Source organism: Oncorhynchus gorbuscha, linkage group LG06 (genome assembly GCF_021184085.1).
Source record: "Oncorhynchus gorbuscha isolate QuinsamMale2020 ecotype Even-year linkage group LG06, OgorEven_v1.0, whole genome shotgun sequence".
In the NCBI taxonomy this organism is placed as follows: domain Eukaryota; kingdom Metazoa; phylum Chordata; class Actinopteri; order Salmoniformes; family Salmonidae; genus Oncorhynchus; species Oncorhynchus gorbuscha.
In genome coordinates this window covers 12692280-12714245 of record NC_060178.1, presented here as the reverse complement: position 1 = coordinate 12714245, position 21966 = coordinate 12692280, and the positions used below count along the sequence as shown (strand labels likewise).

Sequence of the window (21966 nt, the reverse complement as noted above, 5' to 3'; positions counted from 1 at the left end):
TGTGTGTGTGTTCACCAGGCTGCAACCATCGACAGACGATCCATCCCTCCCTCCTGCTACATCACACACACGGTCAGCGCGCCCAGCCTTCACGGGAAGACGGTACGGCCTCACACACCCAGTCACAACCCAAACATGGTGCGTTAGATAATAACATGAAGTCGGGGATCGAGTGTTTCTTGAATAATGTGGACACCTTGCCATCGGGTTAACTTACAGTACTTCTTTACTAGGACAGCTATGGGACGTGAACCAGCAACATTCTGGTTCCTATAGTTTTCAGATGTAGATAGAGATATTTGAATGGCCTCCGTGTCGGGATCAATAGTTCCAAGGTAATACACTTGGAATGTGGACTGCGTCCTTATCGGTAAAATTTAAACACAACCGGAGACACTTTGTTATTTTTTAAGACGTGTTAGTGACACAATATTGTTACTGTAGCTAGCAGAAGAGTGTAGGAGCGGTGGCTAACTTACTGTTAATAACTTTAGCTAGCAAACTTGGCTAAATGTGGGGTGAAACAACTTAGCTAGTTAGTTAGCTATATCACTTTGCTAGCCAACATAACACTGCCTGCAAAACTGGTAAGGTGTCTCCACTACAATTTGTTTGACTTTTGTGAAGTCTCCAGTAAGATTGCAAAGTTGGAATGTAATTAGGGCTGTGGCGGTTATGGAATTTGATGTAGTAATTAATTGCCATGCAAATGACCACAGTTATTGTCATTTTTGCCAACAAATATTTTGAGCTTATAATTGATTTTAATGCGATACCTAATGAACGCAACACAGCTTTACCCTCTTCATGTAAAAATGTGAAACTGCTATTGGGTAAACTAGATCTACTTGAAAAGGAAGTTGAATTCCCACCCCTTCTACACTGAATGTATGAAAGCTATTCTTTTTTGGGGGGGGGTTCACGGTTACTGTCGATAATTGTCGATTACACTATTATTCGGAAATTGTGCCAACCCTAAATGTAATTATCATGGAACGTTTGGTGCTAACAGGACCGAGCTGTTGAGTATCTTGACTAACTGTTTGGCAGTCTATCTGCGTTGGGCAGTCTATCTGCGTTGGGCAGTCTATCTGCGTTGGGCAGTCTATCTGCGTTGGGATGTCTATCTGCGTTGGGATGTCTATCTGCGTTGGGATGTCTATCTGCGTTGGGATATTAACTCCGCCACTCCCTCCCTCTGACCCCCATGGGACACACTGCTATTACACATGCAGCCGGAGGAACTCACCCTCCTGCTCATTCAGCTCCGGAGGCATCAGGCAAAGATGGCCTCCGCGCGCCACCACACGGTAACCCAGATGCAGCACTTCAACTACAGCCCCTCTGGCCCCCACCTCCGCCCCACCAACAACAACCCCCTCTTCTCCTCCGGCCCTTCTTCTCTGGGGTCCTTACTAGGCCCGCCAGGCCCCATGGGCCGCGGCAGCAGCAACCAGGTGGGGGCCCCCAGTACACCTGGCCTTCTTTACCCCACTGATGTGAGCTCAACCTGGGCGCATGGCTGTTTGTGTGGCCTGGCTGGCTGCCACCCATAGTGTCTTTCTATAAGGCCATGGTAACATGGGGTTTTTGTTTCCCCCGCTCGGCTCTCATGTTGCTGTGTACTGTGTGTTAGCATGTTGTGCTAGTTAGCTTCCATACTGTCATCCTGGTCTGGTTGGCTTTAGGTGCAGTTAAAACATTTTTTTATCTGCCTGGGCTTTGATGTCTCTCGCAAATGTTTTTGTGTTTTTGAAGTGTGTGGCTGAGATGTTGCTAGGAGACATATTTGGGCTTGTGATGTTGGAGCTGCTGCTTGTAGCTTCAATTTCTTATTTGCACGTCTTGTGTCTCAGGTGGCATAACATAGAGAAGCTCATGGATGGTGTGTGTGTGTGTGTGTGTGTGTGTGTGTGTGTGTGTGTGTGTGTGTGTGTGTGTGTGTGTGTGTGTGTGTGTGTGTGTGTGTGTGTGTGTGTGTGTGTGTGTGTGTGTGTGTGTGTGTGTGTGTGTGTGTGTGTGTGTGTGTGTGTGTGTGTGTGCTTTTTCGCAATTGAATGTTTTACTCCCCTTATAACACGGCTCACAGTTGACGATTATCCAACAGCCTATTCTTGAAAATAGGCTTACAATCATCTCACCCTTAATTCATAATCCACTATGAATGATTATAGAAGAACGTACAAATAATTATTATGCATTCTATAACCCATTATGGTAGATTTGATGTTTTGAGTAGCGCTATATACACTGTACAAAACATTAGGAACATCTTCCCCTTTTGCCCCCAGAACAGACTCAATTCATTGGGGCATGGACTCTACAAGGTGTCTCAAGCATTCCACAGGGATGCTGCCCCTGTTGACTCCAATGCTTCCTACAGTTGTGTCACGTTGGCTGGATGTCCTTTGGGGGGTGGACCATTCTTGTTACCTACGGGAAACTGTTGAGCGTGGAAAAACCCAGCAGTGTTGCAGTTCTTTAGACACCTACTACCATACCCTGTTCCAAGGCGCTTAAATATTTTGTCTTGCCCACTAACCCACTGAATGGCACACACACATTATCCATGTCTTCATCTACACTGATTGAAGTGGATTTAACAAGTGACATCAATAAGGGATCATAGTGTTCACCTTGATTCACTTGGTCAGTCTATCATGGAAAGAGCAAGTAATAATAATAATATATGCCATTTAGCAGACGCTTTTATCCAAAGCGACTTACACTCATGTGTGCATACATTCTACGTATGGGTGGTCCCGGGAATCGAACCCACTACCCTGGCGTTACAAGCGCCATGCTCTACCAACTGAGCTACAGAAGGACCATACAAGTGTTCCTAATGATTTGTACACTCAGTGTAAATCCAATGTATTATTATCAATGATTCATTAGAGCAACTATTATGGACTATACAGTTAGATCTCTAATATGGAAGTGTATAGCTGTCATCATTCTGTACACTTCCATACTGGAATGCCTTAACGCTTTGCTTGACACTTCTTTCTCTCCACTCCACCCTGAAGGTTGACGATACTTACATGCAACTGAAGAAGGACCTGGAGTATCTAGACTTGAAGGTGGGAACTGGCGATGGAGAGTCGCTCTCCTCCTGTTGTTCCATTTTTTACTCCTCCTCTTCCCTCTCCTCCTCTTCCCTCTTTCTCCTCCTTTTCCCTCTTTCTCCTCCTTTTCCCTCTTTCTCCTCCTTTTCCCTCTTTCTCCTCCTTTTCCCTCTTTCTCCTCCTTTTCCCTCTTTCTCCTTTTCCATCGCTTTCTCCTCCTTTTCCCGCTTTCTCCTCCTTTTCCCTCTTTCTCCTCCTTTTGCCTCTTTCTCCTCCTCTTCCCTCTTTCTCCTCCTTTTGCCTCTTTCTCCTCTTCCCTCTTTCTCCTCCTTTTCCCTCTTTCTCCTCCTTTTCCCTCTTTCTCCTCCTCTTCCCTCTTTCTCCTTTTCCATCGCTTTCTCCTCCTTTTCCCTCTTTCTCCTCCTCTTCCCTCTTTCTCCTCCTTTTCCCTCTTTCTCCTCCTCTTCCCTCTTTCTCCTCCTCTTCCCTCTTTCTCCTCCTTTTCCCTCTTTCTCCTCCTTTTCCCTCTTTCTCCTCCTTTTGCCTCTTTCTCCTCCTTTTCCCTCTTTCTCCTCCTTTTCCATCTCTTTCTCCTCCTTTTCCATCTCTTTCTCCTCCTTTTGCCTCTTTCTCCTCCTTTTCCCTCTTTCTCCTCCTTTTCCATCTCTTTCTCCTTTTCCATCGCTTTCTCCTCCTTTTCCCTCTTTCTCCTCCTCTTCCCTCTTTCTCCTCCTTTTCCCTCTTTCTCCTCCTTTTCCCTCTTTCTCCTCCTTTTCCATCTTTCTCCTCCTTTTCCATCTCTTTCTCCTCCTTTTCCATCTCTTTCTCCTCCTTTTCACTCTTTCTCCCCCTTTCCATCTTTCTCCTCCTCTCCTTTTCCATCTCTTTTTCCCCCCTTTCCATCTCTTTCTCCTCCTTTTCCATCCCTTTCTCCCCCTTTCCATCTTTCTCCTCCTCTCCTTTTCCATCTCTTTCTCTTCCTCTTCCCTCTCTTTCTCCTCTTCTGTGCGTTCCCCTTACCTGTAGGCCTAACACCAGGCCAAAGTTCTCTAACACACTCACCTTGCTTTCTCACGGTGTAGGATGAAGTTGCCCCGAGACACTAATCTTGGGTCAGTTTAGCATTTTCCCCATTAAATGGCAAATTTTAGGATTGGGGTAGGGGATGCTGATCCTAGATCTTTACCTAGGGGAAACGTCATCCCGGAGTGGATCTTAAATATTGTATAAATTATTTCAGACTTTTTCTTATTCTTTGGAAGGCTATTTTTCATACACCAATTCAGCTAGAATCGCCATTCAAACTTTAAAACGTGTCGACTAATCATGACCAGTGTGCTTATTTACAACTTTTTGATAACTATTTTAACTATTAAGCTTTTTGTCCTCTTGAAAAACCTTGTCCACTTTAATGGGTTATCTTCAACAAATGTGCCATTTATTAAGACTCCCAGACTTCCAACATTTTCTCTCAACTCTGGGAGTTTGACCACTTATATTAGACAATCTTAGAGCTTATGAAGTCGTAGTCGACTTCTGTTTTACCAATCAGCAATCATTTTTTTGTGTTTCATTTTCTCTGCGCACATGCCTCTGATGGAAAGAAGCATCTTGTATGGGTGTGGGCACACACCAATCAGAGTGCTGAATTTGCCATCATGTTGAAAGAGCCTGCATGCTGGCCGCCACTAAGTCATTACTTATAAACTACAGATGTATCATGTAAATCAAGTTTTAACTGCATAGGAACAATGGGATGCATTGTTAACATTGTTGTCGGTGGCCGAGTCTTCACAAATTAAGGAGTGTGACTTCGTCACAAGCTCGACAAACTGCTCTGGCTCGCCAGTTTCAACCACATGGAATACAGCCTAGCAGATACTGTTGTGGTAATCTACATCTCCCTTGTTATAAAACCTTTGTTTCCTCATATCTCTCAGAACATTAAAGTATTTGAAGACTAAACAGAACATTGTGGGCTCTGGTCTTGTGCTAGGACCTCGAAAATCCAATGCAGCTTCAATTATGGGTCCTAGCACCGGTCCTAGCACATCTATACTAAACAGTATGTTGAAAATCATATGTAGTATGATTAGTACGCAGTATGTTGTTTTAGTAATCAGTAGGTGAAGACAGATTTCAGAAAACAACCTCTACAGACAGTTTCTGAAGGAATAGTCATTGCGTTCCAAGATGACCGCTCCACCGAGGTCTATAATGTCCATTTCCGATTTGTCAAATTTTATGAAACGCGGCAGGGTTGTAGAACCCACCAAAAGTAACTGGCACTACTATTAGGCCTACTACTACTACTGTTACTACTACTACTACTACTACTAATGTTACTAATTTTACTACTACTAATGTTACTACTACTACTACTGTTACTACTACTGCTGTTACTACTACTACTGTTACTACTACTGCTGTTACTACTACTACTACTGTTACTACTACTACTACTACTACTACTGTTACTACTACTACTACTGTTACTACTACTACTACTGTTACTACTACTACTACTACTACTAATGTTACTACTGTTACTACTACTAATGTTACTACTACTGTTACTACTACTACTACTGTTACTACTACTGCTGTTACTACTACTACTGTTACTACTACTGCTGTTACTACTACTACTACTACTACTACTACTACTACTACTACTGTTACTACTACTACTACTACTACTGTTACTACTACTGTTACTGTTACTACTACTACTACTGTTACTACTACTGCTACTGTTACTACTACTACTGTTACTACTACTACTAATGCTACTACTACTACTATTACTACTAATATTACTACAACTACTGTTACTACTACTACTACTGTTACTACCACTGTTACTACTACTACTACTGTTACTACTACTGTTACTACTACTGTTACTACTACTACTGTTACTACTACTACTGTTACTACTACTACTGTTACTACTACTACTGTTACTACTGTTACTGTTACTGTTACTACTGTTACTACAACTACTGGTACTGTTACTACTACTGTTACTACTACTACTACTACTGGTACTGTTACTACTACTACTGGTACTGTTACTACTACTGTTACTACTACTGGTACTGTTACTACTACTGTTACTACTACTACTACTTTTACTATGTTTACTACTGTTACTACTACAACTACTACTGTTACTACTACAACTACTACTGTTACTACTACTACTAGTACTATTACTGTTACTACTTTCACTACTACTGTTACTACTACTACTACTGTTACTACTGTTACTACTGCTACAGTTAGTACTGCTACTGTTACTGTTGCTACTGTTAGTACTGCTACTGTTACTGTTGCTACTGTTACTACTGCTACTGTTACTACTACTACTGTTACTGTTACTACTACTGTTACTACTACTACTACTTTTACTATGTTTACTACTGTTACTACTACAACTACTACTGTTACTACTACTGTTACTACTACTACTACTACTATTACTGTTACTACTTTCACTACTACTGTTACTACTACTACTACTGTTACTACTGCTACAGTTAGTACTGTTACTGCTACTGTTACTACTCTTACTACTACTATTACTGTTACTTCTACTACTACTACTGCTATAATAATAATAATAATAATGCTGCTTGTATTAAGACTGTTACTACTGATACTGCTACTGTTACTACTGATACTGCTACTGTTACTTCTTCTACTACTACTACTGTTACTACTGCTACTACTACTACTACTACTACTGCTACTACTGTTACTATTGCTACTACTACTACTACTACTACTGCTACTACTGTTACTATTGCTACTACTACTACTACTACTACTACTGCTACTGTTACTTCTGCTACTACTACTACTACTACTACTGTTATTACTACTACTACTACTGTTACTACTACTGCTGTTACTACTACTACTACTGTTACTACTACCACTACTACTACTGCTACTGTTACTTCTGCTACTACTACTACTGCTACTGTTATTAATATATGCCATTTAGCAGACGCTTTTATCCAAAGCGACTTACAGTCATGTGTGCATACATTCTACGTATGGGTGGTCCCGGGAATCGAACCCACTACCCTGGCGTTACAAGCGCCATGCTCTACCAACTGAGCTACAGAAGGACCACTACTACTACTGTTACTTCTGCTACAACTACTGTTACTTCTGTTTCTACTGCTACTACTACTGTTACTACTGATACTGTTACTAATGCTACTACTATTGATACTTACTATTGATACTGTTACTACTGCTGTTACTACTACTACTACTACTGTTACTACTACTACTGTTACTACTGTTACTGTTACTACTACTACTACTACTACTACGTTACTACTACTACTACTACTATTACTACTACTGTTACTACTACTACTGTTACTACTACTACTACTGGTACTGTTACTACTACTGTTACTACTACTACTACTGTTACTACTACTACTACTGTTACTACTACTGTTACTACTACTACTATTACTACTACTGTTACTACTACTACTACTACTGTTACTATTATTACTACTACTGTTACTACTACTACTGGTACTGTTACTACTACTACTGTTACTACTACTGTTACTACTACTGTTACTACTGTTACTACGTTTACTACTGTTACTACTACAACTACTACTGTTACTACTACTACTACTACTGGTACTACTTTCACTACTAATGTTACTACTGTTACTACTACTACTGTTACTACTACTACTACTACTACTACTACTGTTACTACTTTCACTACTGTTACTACTTTCACTGCTACTGTTACTACTACTACGTTTACTACTACAACTACTACTGTTACTACTACAACTACTACTACTACTACTTTCACTACTACTGTTACTACTGTTACTACTACTACTGTTACTACTACTACTACTACTACTACTACTGTTACTACTGTTACTACTGCTACAGTTACTACTGCTACTGCTACTGTAACTACTGCTACTGTAACTACTGTTACTACTGCTACTGTTACTACTACTACTCTTACTACTACTATTACTGTTACTTACACTACTACTACTGCTATAATAATAATAATAATAATAATACTGCTGCTTGTATTAAGACTGTTGCTACTGTTACGACTGATACTGCTACTGATACGACTGATACTACTACTACTGTTACTACTACTACTGCTACTGTTATTACTGCTACTGTTACTACTGCTACTACTACTACTACTACTGCTACTGTTACTACTGCTACTACTACTGCTATAATAATAATAATAATACTGCTGCTTGTATTAAGACTGTTACTACTGTTACTGCTACGACTGATACTGCTACTGTTACTTCTGCTACTACTACTACTGTTACTACTGCTACTACTACTACTACTGCTACTACTACTACTGCTACTACTACTACTACTACTGCTACTACTACTACTACTGCTACTGTTACTTCTGCTACTACTACTACTACTGTTACTACTACTGCTGTTACTACTACTACTACTGTTACTACTACTACTACTGCTACTGTTACTTCTGCTACTACTACTACTGCTACTGTTATTACTACTACTACTGTTACTACTGATACTGTTACTAATGCTACTACTACTGATGCTGTTACTACTGCTACTACTACTACTGTTACTACTACTACTACTACTGTTACTACTACTACTGTTACTACTACTGTTACTACTACTACTGTTACTACTACTACTGTTACTACTACTACTGTTACTACTACTACTGTTACTACTGTTACTACTACTACTACTACTGTTACTACTATTACTACTACTATTACTACTACTACTTTTACTACTACTACTCTTACTACTACTACTACTGGTACTGTTACTACTACTGTTACTACTACTACTACTACTGTTACTACTACTACGTTTATTACTACTACTACTGTTACTACTACTACTACTACAACTACTACTGTTACAACTACTACTACTTTCACTACTACTGTTACTACTGTTACTACTACTACTGTTACTACTACTACTACTACTGTTACTACTGTTACTACTGCTACAGTTACTACTGCTACTGCAACTGTAACTACTGCTACTGTAACTACTGCTACTGTTACTACTGCTACTGTTACTACTACTACTCTTACTACTACTATTACTGTTACTTACACTACTACTACTGCTATAATAATAATAATAATAATAATAATAATAATAATACTGCTGCTTGTATTAAGACTGTTACTACTGTTACTGCTACTGTTACGACTGATACCGCTACTGTTACTTCTGCTACTACTACTGTTACGACTGATACCGCTACTGTTACTTCTGCTACTACTACTACTGTTACTACTACTACTACTACTGTTATTACTGCTACTGTTACTACTGCTACTACTACTACTACTGCTACTGTTACTACTGCTACTACTACTGCTATAATAATAATAATACTGCTGCTTGTATTAAGACTGTTACTACTGTTAATGCTACTGTTACAACTGATACTGCTACTGTTACTTCTGCTACTACTACTACTGTTACTACTACTACTACTGTTATTACTGCTACTACTACTACTACTACTGCTACTGTTACTTCTGCTACTACTACTACTGCTACTGTTACTTTTGCTACTACTACTGTTACTTTTGCTACTACTACTACTGTTACTACTACTACTGTTACTGCTACTACTACTGTTACTTCTGCTACTACTACTGTTACTACTACTACTACTGTTACTTCTGCTACAACTACTGTTACTTCTGTTACTACTGCTACTACTACTGTTACTACTGATACTGTTACTAATGCTACTACGACTGTTACCACTGATACTTACTACTGATACTGTTACTACTACTACTACTGTTACTTCTGCTACTACTACTGTTATTTCTGCTACTACTGTTACTACTGCTACTGTTACTACTGCTACTGTTACTACTGCTACTACTACTACTACTACTACTGTTACTACTACTACTGTTACTGCTACTACTACTGTTACTGCTACTGTTACTAATGTTATTACTGCTATAATAAGAATAATACTGCTGCTTGTATTATTACTGCTACTGCTAATACTACTGTTACTACTACTACGGGTACTGTTACTACTACTACTGTTACTACAACTATTGGTACTGTTACTACTACTGTTAATACAACTACTGGTACTGTTACTACTACTGTTACTACTACTACTTACTACTACTGTTACTACTACTACTACTATTACTACTACTGTTACTACTACTGTTACTGTTACTGTTACTACTACTATTACTACTACTGTTACTACTACTGTTACTACTACTACTACTGTTACTACTACTACTACTTTTAATACGTTTACTACTGTTACTACTACAACTACTACTGTTACTACTACTGTTACTACTACTGTTACTATTACTGTTACTACTATTACTACTACTGTTACTATTACTACTACTGTTACTATTACTACTACTGTTACTACTACTATTACTACTACTGTTACTACTACTACTACTACTGTTACTACTACTGTTACTACTACTACTACTACTTTTACTACATTTACTACTGTTACTACTACTGTTACTACTACTACTACTACTATTACTACTACTGTTACTACTACTGTTACTACTACTACTACTACTACTACTACTACAACTACTACTGTTACTACTACTACTACTACTACTACTACTACTACTACTGTTACTACTGTTACTACTACAACTACTACTGTTACTACTACTACTAGTACTACTGTTACTACTACTACTGTTACTACTACTACTACTGTTACTACTACTACTGCTACAGTACTACTGTTACTGTTGCTACTGTTAGTACTGCTACTGTTACTGTTGCTACTGTTACTACTGTTACTACTACTGTTACTACTACTGTTACTACTACTGTTACTACTACTACTACTTTTACTATGTTTACTACTGTTACTACTACAACTACTACTACAACTACTACTGTTACTACTACTACTACTACTATTACTGTTACTACTACTACTACTACTGTTACTACTGTTACTACTGCTTTACTACTACTGTTACTACTGCTACTACTACTGCTACTGTTACTACTGCTGCTGTTACTACTACTACTCTTACTACTTACTGTTACTTCTACTACTAACTGCTATAATAATAATAATAATAATGCTGCTTGTATTAAGACTATTAAGACTACTACTGAACTGCTACTGTTACTACTATTGCTACTACTACTACTACTACTGCTACTACTACTGCTACTACTACTACTACTACTACTGCTACTGTTACTTCTGTTACTACTACTACTACTACTGTTATTACTACTGTTACTACTACTGCTGTTACTACTACTACTACTTACTACTACTACTACTACTGCTACTACTGTTACTACTACTGCTATGTTTACTACTACTACTGCTACTAGTTACTTCTGTTTCTACTACTACTACTGTTACTACTGATACTGTTACTACTGTTACTACTACTACTGCTTACTACTTACTGTTACTACTACTACTGTTACTACTACTACTGTTACTGTTACTACTAACTACTGTTAACTAATTATTACTACTACTGTTACTACTACTACTGTTACTACTACTAGACTGGTACTGTTACTACTACTGTTACTACTACTACTACTGTTACTACTACTACTACTGTTACTACTGACACGTTGTTACTACTACTACTACTGTTACTACTACTACTATTACTACTACTACTACTACTACTACTGTTACTATTATTACTGTTACTACTACTACTGGTACTACTACTACTACTGTTACTACTACTACTACTACTGTTACTACTGTTACTTCTACTGTTACTACTGCTACTACTACTACTACTACTGGTACTACTACTACTAATGTTACTACTGTTACTACTACTACTGTTACTACTACTACTACTACTGTTACTACTACTACTGTTACTACTACTACTACTGTTACTACTACTACACTACTACTACTACTGTTACTACTACTACTACTTACTACTACTGTTACTACTACAACTACTACTACTACTACTACTGTTACTACTGTTACTACTACTACTGTTACTACTACTACTACTACTACTACTACTGTTACTACTGTTACTACTGCTACAGTTACTACTGCTACTGCTACTGTAACTACTGCTACTGTAACTACTGTTACTACTGCTACTGTTACTACTACTACTACTACTACTATTACTGTTACTTACACTACTACTACTGTTAATAATAATAATAATAATAATAATAATAATACTGCTGCTTGTACTGTTGCTACTGTTATGCTACTGATACTGATACTACTACTACTGTTACTTACTACTGCTACTGTTATTACTGCTACTGTTACTACTGCTACTACTACTACTACTACTGCTACTGTTACTACTGCTACTACTACTGTTAATAATAATAATAATACTGCTGCTTGTATTAAGACTGTTACTACTGTTACTGCTACGACTGATACTGCTACTGTTACTTCTGCTACTACTACTACTGTTACTACTGCTACTACTACTACTACTACTGCTACTACTACTACTACTACTGCTACTACTACTACTACTACTGCTACTGTTACTTCTGCTACTACTACTACTACTGTTACTACTACTGCTGTTACTACTACTACTACTGTTACTACTACTACTGTTACTACAACTATTGGTACTGTTACTACTACTGTTAATACAACTACTGGTGCTGTTACTACTACTGTTACTACTACTACTACTATTACTACTACTGTTACTACTACTACTACTATTACTACTACTGTTACTACTACTGTTACTGTTACTGTTACTACTACTATTACTACTACTGTTACTACTACTACTACTGTTACTACTACTGTTACTACTACTACTACTGTTACTACTACTACTACTTTTAATACGTTTACTACTGTTACTACTACAACTACTACTGTTACTACTACTGTTACTACTACTGTTACTATTACTGTTACTACTATTACTACTACTGTTACTATTACTACTACTGTTACTATTACTACTACTGTTACTACTACTACTACTACTGTTACTACTACTACTACTACTTTTACTACATTTACTACTGTTACTACTACTGTTACTACTACTACTACTACTATTACTACTACTGTTACTACTATTGTTACTACTACTACTACTACTGTTACTACTACTACTACTACTATTACTACTACTACTACTACTACTGTTACTACTACAACTACTACTGTTAGTACTACAACTACTACTGTTACTACTACAACTATTACTGTTACTACTACAACTATTACTGTTACTACTACAACTACTACTGTTACTACTACTGTTACTACTGTTATTACTGTTACTACTACTACTGTTACTAATGTTACTACTGCTACAGTTACTACTACTACTGTTACTACTGCTACTGTTACTACTACTACTCTTACTATTACTGTTACTTCTACTACTAATACTGCTATAATAATAATAATTATACTTCTGCTTGTATTAAGACTATTACTCCTGATACTGCTACTGTTACTTCTGCCACTACTACTACTACTACTACTGTTACTACTGCTACTGTTACTACTGCTACTACTACTGTTACTACTGCTACTGTTACTACTGCTGCTACTACTACTACTACTACTACTGCTACTGTTACTTCTGCTACTGCTACTACTACTACTACTACTACTGCTACTGTTACTTCTGCTGCTACTACTACTACTGTTACTACTACTACTGTTACTACTACTACTGTTACTACTACTACAACTACTGTTAATTCTGTTACTACTGCTACTACTACTGTTACTACTGATACTGTTCCTAATGCTACTACTACTGTTACTACTGATACTACTGATACTGTTACTACGGATACTACTACTACTACTACTACTACTACTACTGTTACTTCTGCTACTACTACTGTTATTTCTGCTACCACTACTGTTACTTCTGCTACTGTTACTTCTGCTACCACTACTACTGTTACTGCTACTACTACTACTGTTACTACTACTACTACTGTTACTACTACTACTGTTACTGCTACTACTACTGTTACTACTACTACTACTACTACTAATACTGTTACTGCTACTGTTACTAATGTTATTACTGCTATAATAATAATACTGCTGCTTGTATTATTACTGCTACTGCTAATACTACTGTTACTACTACTACTAATATTGTTACTTCTACTACTAATACTACTTCTCCTTCTACTCCTTTTTAATGATTGCAACGCAAAACAAAAATGTCCCTCTTTCAGTAAGTTTTCTTCAGTTTAGAGCCTAATGAACACGGCCCTGGTGTCTTGGGTGTCGATAATACAACCTTTCTATCAAACCAAAGGACAAAAGGTTGAGTTGCTGGATGTATGAAAAACACTGGTGGTGTTATCAACCAAGCCTTACTATGTGACCCGGGTCACAGCACCATTGTACCAGAGAGTACATTATATTCTTCCCTGCCCAGAGCACCAATTTCTGCACAACAACACACCATTCAAATACAACCATCTTAACCAATAGAGTCTGTGAACTACAGTTGGCTTTAAACCACAGAGAAGGTGAAGGTCACTGATGAAGTCCAGCCAACATGCTACGGGTGGGTTTCACAACCACTAGACGACCATAATGCTGACTCCATACTGTTGTAAATATGACGTAACAGTTGGTATATAAACTGATGTATTCAATTGGTCAAATTGATATCTTGCTCATAGCGAACGGCAGCCATTTTGTAACAGTGGCTCTCTATCTCCTATTTGACACAGATCAAAAGTTTAGAGCCGTTGATCCTCATGGCTCACAGTGTGCTACTGCACTGCACTGCCGGGCCTCTCGGGCCACTATGGAACGTAAGCACTGTGGACACACTGTATGTGCATCTGGATGTTTTGTGTGTGTCTCTGTGTGTGTGCGTGCGTCTGTGTGTGTATATAGCAATGTGTAAATGTGTGTGTGTGATTGAGTGTATGAGAGTGTGTGTATACATTTTTATGAGAGAGACCATCCCTTTGCTTAACACTGCGTGTCTATGTCCATGGCTGTGTGTGGGCACTGGCTTGGCATTGACCCCTCTGTAACCCCTGACCCGTGACTCCTCAGCAACGTGATTGGTGGTTCTGGGATGGCTCTGCAGTGCATGTGCTGTGGTTGCTGTGGTTGGTTCGGTGGTTGAAAAGCTAGCAGCTTGCACCATCGTGTTGGTCTTCTTCATGTATTCCCACAATAACAAAACACAGCATGGTTACCAACATCCCAGTTGGGTCAGAATATACTCTAGGAATTCAATAAAATGGTTGTACAAATCCATGTATTTCCAACCCATCTTATTGCTATGAAAAGATATGATGATATATTTTCTTAACTGAAAGAAAACCCATGGTCATGGTCATCATGATGTGTTCATGGAAAGAGCTTCTTTATCTCTCTGTGTCATATTGTACACCTGTCAGTGGCTCTTTGTACCATGATGACAGAGTAGGAATTCACTCTGACGGTCTCCTCGTTGTGCTTTCAGGGGAACCGTTCAGTGTCCTCAACAGCCGATAAACACAGAGCAACACTATTTGAAAATGTCTTTGTTTTCTGGTTCCAAGGTGGTTGGAAGTCAGTCGTTGAAAGAAGTGACGAAACCTGTCAAAATAGCTGAGAGTGACGTTGATGTAAGTATGAGCAGTTTTCCACATTACACACACACACACTCTCTTTCTCTCTCTCTCTCTCTCTCTCTCTCTCTCTCTCTCTCTCTCTCTCTCTCTCCCACCCGTAACCCTCAATAACATTTTCCACTGTTCTCACAAAAGGACATTGAGTTTTGGCTTTAGGGACATTGAGTTTTTGTTTTAGCTGAGATGAGGAGACACTGACTACCATAGACCCTTAGAGAGAGCAGTTTAGATGAGATGAGGAGGGACTACCATAGGCCCGTAGAGAGCAGTCTAGATTAGATGAGGAGGGACTACCATAGACCCTGAGAGAGAGTAGATGAGATGAGGAGGGACTACCATAGACCCTGAGAGAGAGCAGTCTAGATGAGATGAGGGACTACCATAGACCCTGAGAGAGAGCAGTCTAGATGAGATGAGGAGGGACTACCATAGACCCTGAGAGAGAGCAGTCTAGATGAGATGAGGAGGGACTACCATAGACCCTTAGAGAGAGCAGTCTAGATGAGATGAGGAGGGACTACCATAGACCCTTGGAGAGAGCAGTCTCGATGAGATGAGGAGGGACTACCATAGGCCCTTAGAGAGAGCAGTCTAGATTAGATGAGGGACAACCATAAGCCCTTAGAGAGAGCAGTCTAGATAAGATGAGGAGGGACTACCATAGACCCTGAGAGAGAGAGCAGTCTAGATGAGATGAGGAGGGACTACCATAGACCCGTAGAGAGCAGTCTAGATAAGATGAGGAGGGACTACCATAGACCCTGAGAGAGAGTAGATGAGAGTCTAGACCCTGAGATGAGGAGGGACTACCATAGACCCTTAGAGAGAGCAGTTTAGATGAGATGAGGAGGGACTACCATAGACCCTGAGAGAGAGCAGTCTAGATGAGATGAGGAGGGACTACCATAGACCCTTAGAGAGAGCAGTCTAGGTTAGATGAGGGACAACCATAGGCCCTTAGAGAGAGCAGTCGAGAATAGATGAGGGACAACCATAGGCCCTTAGAGAGAGCAGTCTAGATTAGATGAGGGACAACCATAGGCCCTTAGAGAGAGCAGTCTAGATGAGATGAGGGACTACCATAGACCCTGAGAGAGAGCAGTCTAGATGAGATGAGGAGGGACTACCATAGACCCTGAGAGAGAGCAGTCTAGATGAGATGAGGAGGGACTACCATAGACCCTTAGATAGAGCAGTCTAGATGAGATGAGGAGGGACTACCATAGACCCTTGGAGAGAGCAGTCTAGATGAGATGAGGGACTACCATAGACCCTTAGAGAGAGAGCAGTCTAGATAAGATGAGGGACAACCATAAGCCCTTAGAGAGAGCAGTCTAGATAAGATGAGGAGGGACTACCATAGACCCTGAGAGAGAGAGCAGTCTAGATGAGATGAGGAGGGACTACCATAGACCCTTAGAGAGAGCAGTCTAGATAAGATGAGGAGGGACTACCATAGACCCTGAGAGAGAGCAGTCTAGATGAGATGAGGGACTACCATAGACCCTGAGAGAGAGCAGTCTAGATGAGATGAGGAGGGACTACCATAGACCCTTAGATAGAGCAGTCTAGATGAGATGAGGAGGGACTACCATAGACCCTTGGAGAGAGCAGTCTCGATGAGATGAGGAGGGACTACCATAGACCCTTAGAGAGAGAGCAGTCTAGATAAGATGAGGGATGACCATAGGCCCGTAGAGAGCAGTCTAGATTAGATGAGGAGGGACTACCATAGACCCTGAGAGAGAGCAGTCTAGATGAGATGAGGGACTACCATAGACCCTGAGAGAGAGCAGTCTAGATGAGATGAGGGACTACCATAGACCCTGAGAGAGAGCAGTCTAGATGAGATGAGGAAGGACTACCATAGACCCTGAGAGAGAGCAGTCTACATGGAATGAGGAGGGACTACCATAGACCCTGAGAGAGAGCAGTCTAGATGAGATGAGGAGGGACTACCATAGACCCTGAGAGAGAGCAGTCTAGATGAGATGAGGAGGGACTACCATAGACCCTTAGAGAGAGCAGTCTAGATGAGATGAGGAGGGACTACCATAGACCCTTGGAGAGAGCAGTCTAGATGAGATGAGGAGGGACTACCATAGACCCTTAGAGAGAGAGCAGTCTAGATAAGATGAGGGATGACCATAGGCCCGTAGAGAGCAGTCTAGATTAGATGAGGAGGGACTACCATAGACCCTGAGAGAGAGCAGTCTAGATGAGATGAGGAGGGACTACCATAGACCCTGAGAGAGAGCAGTCTAGATGAGATGAGGGACTACCATAGACCCTGAGAGAGAGCAGTCTAGATGAGATGAGGAAGGACTACCATAGACCCTGAGAGAGAGCAGTCTAGATGAGATGAGGAGGGACTACCATAGACCCTGAGAGAGAGCAGTCTAGATGAGATGAGGAGGGACTACCATAGACCCTTAGAGAGTGCAGTCTAGATGAGATGAGGAGGGACTACCATAGACCCTTAGAGAGAGCAGTCTAGATGAGATGAGGAGGGACTACCATAGACCCTTAGAGAGTGCAGTCTAGATGAGATGAGGAGGGACTACCATAGACCCTTAGAGAGTGCAGTCTAGATGAGATGAGGAGGGACTACCATAAACCCTTAGAGAGTGCAGTCTAGTCTACATGAGATGAGGAGGGACTACCATAAACCCTTAGAGAGAGAGCAGTCTTGATGAGATGAGGAGGGACTACCATAGACCCTTAGAGAGAGCAGTCTACATGGAATGAGGAGGGACTACCATAGACCCTTAGAGAGAGAGCAGTCTACATGGAATGAGGAGGGACTACCATAGACCCTTAGAGAGAGAGCAGTCTTGATGAGATGAGGAGGGGCTACCATAGACCCTTAGAGAGAGCAGTCTAGATGAGATGAGGAGGGACTACCATAGACCCTTAGAGAGCGCTGTCTAATAAGAAAATAAGAGTCGACTATGATGTGTCCTTTTTTTGGGGGGGGGGATATTTACCTCAACTTCAGGAGGAAAATGTATATATTTTTCTCCTATCAGAGTGTAACTTCCACAAAAGGAGTTAGAGTTGTGGTTTTGTAGCTTGTCATGGTTGGACTTGAACCATTTATAAGGATGCTGTTATTCTTCTGTCCACAACGAATATTCCATGGCATCAATACAGCAATCTTACTGCAAACAAAAAAATGATGTATTCAACAGAATGGCAAATTGAGATTAAACACTCTAACATATGTTTGGGTCTGCGACAGAAACCATGCATCCTAATATAGCAATTGTCTCTCGTTTCCAAACTACAACTAATTATTATGCTACATCTTTATGCAAGGACTTTAATAAGATTGAATAGGAGTAGTTCAGACGGAGCGCTGCGTTTGTTCTTACTGCCCTCGTGAGATGACAGTCGTTTGATACATTGAGAGGGGAAGATGAGTTCTACCTTCGTCATGACGTTTGGGTTTCTTAGTGTGAATCCCACATGGTACTCTATTCCCTATATAGTGCACTACTTTGACCATGGCCCTATGGTAGCGCACTATATAAGGATTAGGGTGCGATTTGAGGCAACACTCTTAATCAGGGATTAATTAAGAGGGCTCAGAGGTTCTTGGAAATGTTGACAGAAGGGCCATGTGGGATGTGGCGTATTTACGTAATGGATTCACTCTGCATAATTATCAGCTAATGAGACAGGAGAGAAGGATGTACGTACACACACACACACACACACACACATTCATATGCAAACAGGTTAAATGTGAGAGTAGGGGTGAGATGAATACACAGAGGATAATGACACACACTCTTCACCTGGGTGATGTGATAGTGGTTATAGGAAAGATTGAGAGCCACTGTGGACAGTAACGGCCCTTTCTCCCTGGCCTACAGGTGAAACTCAGTGGGTTATGTGATAGGGGTTATAGGAAAGATTGAGAGCCACTGTGGACAGTAACGACCCTTTCTCCCTGGCCTACAGGTGAAACTCAGTGGGTTATGTGGAAAGATTGAGAGCCAGGGGTTATAGGAAAGATTGAGAGCCACTGTGGACAGTAACGGCCCTTTCTCCCTGGCCTACAGGTGAAACTCAGTGGGTTATGTGATAGGGGTTATAGGAAAGATTGAGAGCCACTGTGGACAGTAATGGCCCTTTCTCCCTGGCCTACAGGTGAAACTCAGTGGGTTATGTGATAGGGGTTATAGGAAAGATTGAAAGCCACTGTGGACAGTAACGGCCCTTTCTCCCTGGCCTACAGGTGAAACTCAGTGGGTTATGTGATAGGGGTTATAGGAAAGATTGAGAGCCACTGTGGACAGTAACGGCCCTTTCTCCCTGGCCTACAGGTGAAACTCAGTGGGTTATGTGATAGGGGTTATAGGAAAGATTGAGAGCCACTGTGGACAGTAACGGCCCTTTCTCCCTGGCCTACAGGTGAAACTCAGTGGGTTATGTGATAGGGGTTATAGGAAAGATTGAGAGCCACTGTGGACAGTAACGGCCCTTTCTCCCTGGCCTACAGGTGAAACTCAGTGGGTTATGTGAGCAGGACAAGAACCTGAAGGATCTGCAGGGCCAGATCAGCTCTTTGAAGAACAATAAGGTACTGACACTTCGTCTCTATACTCTCATGCAGTAAGTCTCACAGTGTTGGGGTCCATTTTCATTTGTAATCAGCCATTTTAGGAAGTCAATGTCCATTCAATGTATGAGTTGTTAAAAAAATATCCTCGTGGATAGTAACTATTTGAGGTTAAAGGATATTCTTTTGTATGGTTTTTCTTCCACTTTGACAGAAATACTTGCATTGTGTGAGTTTCCCGTACTGAGTTGAAATGGAATTTACCTTGACCCTGCTGTCTCTGATATTGACCTCTAACCCCTGACCCATCAGGACAAGCTGGAGTCGGTTCTGGACCTGTCCCGCCAACAGATGGAGCAATACAGAGACCGGCCGGCCCACCTGGAAAAGATAGCCTACCAGCAGAGACTCCTACAGGAGGACGTGGTGCACATCAGGGCCCAGATCTCCAGCGTGTCCACGGTAAGATTATCAAACACCTGTGAGTGTGTGTGGAACACTCAGAGGAGGCTGGTGGGAGGAGCTATAGGAGGACGGCTCATTGTAATGGCTGGAATGGAGTTAATAGAACAGAGTCAAACGGAGTTTCATTTGTTTGATACTATTCCATATATTCCATTTATAGCCATTGCAATGAGCCGTCCTCCTATAGCTTCTCCCACCACCAGCCTCCTCTTGTGTGCATGGGTGTGTACCCTGATTCACACTAAGTACTGGCCTGGTTACGTATCCACCATAGATACTGGCACCGTGCTGGAAACGACAATATGAAAATAAACTATCTGAGCCAGCACCGTACGGTTCGGATCAGCCCAACGTGGTGAATCGGGCATCTTTGTGTGTGTGTGTGTGTGTGTGTGTGTGTGTGTGTGTGTGTGTGTGTGTGTGTGTGTGTGTGTTGTGTGTGTGTGTGTGTGTGTGTGTTAGGTACATGCAGATCCTAGTGTACGGTCTTCTGTGTCGTTCTGACTGACACATTCCACGTTATGTGTTCATGAAAACTCTTACCTCGCTGGCTTATGTTTTGTGTAGGAGATGTCCCGGGCCTGGGAGGAGTACAGCAGGCTAGAGAGCTCAGTGGAACAGCTGAGGACCGCGCTACAGACCACCATGAACTACAGCACCACCTCTCAGGTCAGAATGGGTACTGCACCTCAACATCACAGCTCAGTGCGCACACAGTGTTGTTATTCACTGTCTTGAAGAGTGTTCGGTAGATGGGTGTATATACTGTGAAAATACTGTTGTGTTTTAGAGCACAGTAGCAACCAGCTAAAGCGTGTGTTTGAAATTCTAGCAGGAGAAATCGGAGATAAAGCGGGAGCTGTGGAGAATGGAAGACGTGATGGCAGGGCTGAGCGCCAGCAAAGCCAACTACAAGATCACCATCAACTCAGTGCAGAACCCAGGTGGGAGAATTATCAACTGCCCAGAGACTTCCGACAACTTTGTTTTACTATATTGAATACAAATATAACAACTTTATTCGTCCCCTTGGGGGAATTCCTAACTACAATACACTATATGGGAGACAAACAACCATAGTAGTTTCCCATACCAAATAGCCAAATCTAGTCTCCATGTACCATGTGCTTCTGTTACAAAAACAGCGATACCTTCATATTC

At 40.9% G+C, this 21966-nt stretch overlaps 1 pseudogene; it reads left to right on the top strand.

Annotated features, from left to right (window-relative positions):
• Nucleotides 1-21966, top strand: part of LOC124037392 — a 202799-nt pseudogene that overhangs the window by 151893 nt on the left and 28940 nt on the right.